The following is a 5,320-nucleotide window of genomic DNA, read 5'->3' as shown; positions in this document are numbered from 1 at the left end:
CTTCTCAGAAGATGATATACTATCAATCAACAAATATATGAAAAAATGTTCATCATCTCTAGCAATTAGAGAAATGCAAATCAAAACTACTCTAAGATTTCATCTCACTCCAGTCAGAATGGCAGCTATTATGAATACGAACAACAATTCGTGTTGTCAAGATGTGGGGAAAAAGGTACCCTCATACATTGCTGGTGGAACTGCAAATTGGTGCAGCCAATCTGGAAAGCAGTATGGAGATGCCTTGGAAAACTTAGAATGGAACCACCATTTGACCCAGCTATCCCTCTCCTCAGTCTATACTCAAAGGACTTAAAAACAGTATACACAGCTACATCAATGTTTATAGCAGCACAATTCAAAATAGCTAAATTGTGGAAGCATCCTAGGTGTCCTTCAGTAGATGAATGGATCAAAAAAATTTGGTATATATACACAATGGAATAATACTCTGCAATAAAAGAGAATAAAATCATGGCATTTGCAGGTAAATGGATAGAGTTGGAGAAGATAATGCTAAGTGAAGTTAGCCAATTCCCCGCCCCCCCCCAAAAAAAATGGTGAATTTTTTCTCTGATATAAGGAGGCTGATTCATAATGGGATAGGGAGGGGGAGCATGGGAGGAACAGACAAACTCTAGATAGGGCAAAAGTGAAGGAGGGGAGGGGAAGGGAGGGGGCTTGGGGTTAGAAATGATGGTGGAATGAGATGGACATCATTACCCAAAGTACATGTATGAAGACACAAATGGTGTGAATATACTTTTATACAACCAGAGATATGAAAAATTGTGCTTTATATGTGTAATATACATTGTAGTGCTTTCTGCTATCATATATAACAAATTAGAATAAAAAGAGAAAGGGGACACTATCAAGGGAGAGAGTGGGTCCTCTCAGAGAGGAGAAAGACAATGTGCCTCTCCTGCACTCCAGTTTTGTTAGGGAGCCCAGAGAAGTTTCCAGAGAGTTCTTCCAAGTCTAACTCTTGACTTTTGACTGACAGCAAGATGACTTTAGACTTCCAAGTACCCACTGCCATGGCAACTCTAGGTCACCCTGGCCCACGCTGACTGGTTCTAAATGGATTCTGAACCATACTTTCTTACAGATTTTATGGTTAGGAGGAATTATCCTTATCTCCCAGAGTTTCAGGATCTGGTCACAAAAACTACCTCTTTAGGAGAACTTGGTTTCCTCTTATCAACATTATTTGGGGCCTGCATTTCTTCTGCATTTAACAGGCACTTTGCTGAGGAATGTGACATATCCTGTCCATTTAGGTCAGGCAAGATTGCAGGTAAATTGCTTATTGGAGAAGGAAGCATGTGGAGGTCAGCACAGTGGGCTCATTTATAAAACATTCCTCTTAACCTCGTGTTCCCACCATTCACATCTGTCTGTTCCCTAACACTAGAACCGCATGAATCAGCCAATTAATCAACTAGTGACTGGAAGAGACAACACTTGAAGGTTCCTATCAATATCAACTTTACTGTTCAGTGAAATTAACCCTTCCGAACCCAGGATGGGTTGATTCACAAACAAAGATGTGATTCACATAAAGAAACAAATTTTCTATTATATATTTAGAAATTCATAGGAATATGAGGGACAGAGGAAATATGGTCACAAGAAAAGCATTTAATAGTGAATAAAGTTCATTGGGTTTTCATGTGAGGACCTTTACATTCAACGTCAGAGGGCAGAAACCATGCAGTAATTTGAACAAGGACATTTTTCATTTAAAGATAAGCTACACCAGTGGATTAACTGTAAAAGGAGAATCTTAGGGCTGAAAGACTATATCTACCAAGGAAACAATTTGGAAGAGAGGTCCCCTTCCCAAGGCTGGGGTTCAGACCTCACTGGAGAATTTTCCTGGGTTGATTCCAGCCAGAGCTGGCCCACAGCAGGTCTCAGCAGTTACCAGTAAACTAGAAGCTTCAACTGGTCACAGCCAGCAGGAAACATCCCCCTGGGGTGCAGGCAGGCAGAAGCTGGCAAGCTGGGAAACATGGCTGCTGGGTATCACTGGGAATTTGCCCTCTGGTGTTCAAGGGAAAGCCATTCATAAGAAATGACTGCCACACTTGAGAAGTCCTTGTAAAGCCACTGGAGAAGATGCTTAGTGGAGATTCCAACGGGGAGGTGCTATGCTCTGGCCACCAGATGCAACCAGTTACCAAAGCTGTCATAGGAGCCTGGCTTGCAAAAGAAACTGGTTCACCAAAGGAACAGCTTAGAGAAACACTGTGGGTGAAATGGAAAGAGAAGCATCTTCCCTGCAGTGTCCCTCTAGCGCCCTCTACTGACAAAATTATAACGGAGCCCACTGCAGAGGAGAGATGCTTTTCAAGTGCAGTCCCAGGACAGTGGACTTGGAGTTGAGCAATGAGGGTGTTTTGGGAGTTGAGAAGTAACAAATTGATAACTGGAATACTACCAAACCATTTTATTCCTGAATTCTTATTTTTCTATTTATCAGACAAAAATGGATTTGTAAATCAATTTTCCAGGTTCCCTAATCCTAGGGTTTCTCTAGACACCACCACCGTGGTACCATCACTGTCATAATTAAAGAATTCTAAGGGAATGAAAATCATTTATTGAGATTTGTTCTAGGATTGGTTGTTTACATAGACTATCTTCCTGATGGAGGATAATATAATGAGTGCCATACTTTTTGTAAGCACTATATAAACTCTTGCTTTTCTTATGTCACAAATGAGTAAACTGAATTCAAGGATATATAAATAGTAAACGATGGATCTAAAAAAAAATTGAACCTGTGTCCAGGTGACTAGAAAACCAGTGCTCTATTCTCTAACTCAGGATGAATTTCTCAACAAGAAAGTAATTTTTGTGATCTGCAAAGAAAATCCAGTTTATAAATGAAGAGTATGGTGCTTCCACTAAGGTCCTGACTTTGAGAAATCCTGCTGGCAGTCAGCTCTTACTTTTCAGATGACAAACGTCTTCTGTAACTTTCTTAAAGTGCAATAGAGGTTAAATTTCTTTATGAAACTTGATAGCTTCATTTGAAGGTATCAAGTTAGTCTAGCTGTATACGTATTGTTACTGCTGGGTGGTTCTTGAGGTCTAGATTTATGGAACTCTGAGAGCTAGGCGTGTGCTAAGTTCCATATGTGCCTTTGATGCATAACCCTTGCCACAACCAGGTATTATTATCCCATTTTACAGTTCAGAAAACTGAAGACTGGAAAGGTTAAATAACTTGACCATAATTATCACCAAGTGGTGACACTGAGATTTGAGTTCTAATAGGTCTGACTTTTGGCTCGACTTCTTGGCCATGCCATGAGGCCAGGGTCCATGCGTAACCCAGTAACCCTTTGTTCTCCCTGCTCTATTGAAAGGTTTTCTTAGTTTGAAAGAATCTAGATGTTTATGCTTTAAAATCTTTTAAAAATACATAATGACATAATGTATTTTTCAGCTGCTTGCTTTTACTTTTTCTTTCTTTCTTTTTTTTCTTTTTTTTTTTTTTTTGTACTAGGAATTGAACCCAGGGACTCTTAACCACTAAGCCACATCTCCAACCATTTTATTTAGAGACAAGATCTCACTAAGTTGCTTAGAGCCTTGCTAAGCTGCTGAGGCTGACTTTGAACTCATAATCCTCTTGCCTCAGTTTCCTGAGCCACTGTGATTGCAGGCATGTGCCACCATGATCATGCCCAGCTAGCTGCTTTCAATTAATAAAGGAAATTGCCCCTTTGAGATGATTAGCATCCTTTAGGAATGTTGTGCTATCTTACAGAGAGCAGCCCATTTCTAACAGAGTAGGGCAGAGATTGCAATTGTCTAGAATGACTGATTTTTTTATTCCCTTGCTTCTTACCCTGGGTCTGCTTCGTAGAAATATCACATCCACAGGGCAGGTCTTTATGAACAGCTTTATAAAGCAATGAGTCCTATAGCACCTCCAGTTTATGTTTAGCAAAAAAATAGATTTCAGCACACATTTCTGGGATATTCAATCTAAAACAAAATTTAGCTATGGAAAACAAAAACTACTTGAACATATAATACTTAAATGTTTTTTTTTCACTTAGCATTTGTTAAATTCTATTTAACTCTTTGTGGAAAAAAGATATAAGCAAAAACATAGATTTTAAGAATTTAATATAATATTTCATATTAAATTAAATCTTAAATAAAATACATATTTTTAAATAAAAATATGTTTGGAAGGGCTTTACACAGATCTCTCAATCCATGGAAACCTTGACTATAAAATCTTCCTGGGGTTTAAGGTAGCTTCATACCCAGCTCTAATGGCTGTGCCAGGAGTTTCTGATGTAGTGTAAAAAGGATTTCATGTTCTCATAAATCTCAATAGGTCATGATAACAATTAAAGAAATAATTCTTGGAAATTACTGTTATAGTTTATGAAAATTCATTTTGCATTATTTCCCCACTTCTCAAATTTTTCTGTATAATCCTTCCTTTCTGTTCACGTATCAAACCACAAGAGGGCAGCCTTGTTTCTTGTTTCCTCTTCTGCTCTCTCCATCAGGGATCCTTATTGTTACAGAGTTTGGGGTTTGGGAAGGAAAAAAAGCAAAACCCTGAAAAAGTAATTGATCGACCAAATTATGATATGTGCATGCATAAATATATCACAACAAATTCCACATTTATGTATAATTATAATGTACCAATTTAAAAAAATAAATAGAAGGGAGACCAGTAGAGGTGATTGGGGGTGGGAGGGAAAGGGAAGTACTGGGAAATGAAATGGAGCAAAATTATGTTACATGTATAAGTGGTTATGTCACAATAAACTCCCACAATTATACATAATTACAATGCACTAATAAAAATATAATTTTAAAAACCCAACTGATGCAGAACCACATTCTAGAAGAAATTTATAGAAAAAAAAATAGTGGGAACCTGTGTTTCCTTGTTTATAAAAAATAAATTAGATGACCTTTAAAGTCCCTTCTAGCTCTAACTTATGATTCTAAACCTGACTCAATCCAAAACATGGATCTACTGAGCTTGGACTGAGAAGTGAGAAGAAGATAAAGGTAGGAAGATTTCCCCAGCAAGCTCTACAGGCGTTCTCCAGAGATAAGTCACATGGGAGGTAGGAGGGAGGCTGTTCCAGTATTTTCCAAATAGAAGGTAGGAAAACATTAAGCTCAACAAACCTCTTGAAAGTTCAAAGATCTCCAGGACAAAACGAAGTAAGAAAGACAGTGACAGAAGTTTAAAAATGAGTTGGAAAACAGGGCTGGGGTTATAGTTCAGTGGTAGAGTGCTTGCCTAGAATGAATGAGGCCCTGG

Source organism: Callospermophilus lateralis, chromosome 6 (genome assembly GCF_048772815.1).
Source record: "Callospermophilus lateralis isolate mCalLat2 chromosome 6, mCalLat2.hap1, whole genome shotgun sequence".
In the NCBI taxonomy this organism is placed as follows: domain Eukaryota; kingdom Metazoa; phylum Chordata; class Mammalia; order Rodentia; family Sciuridae; genus Callospermophilus; species Callospermophilus lateralis.
Note: the sequence above shows the minus strand (reverse complement) of the source record.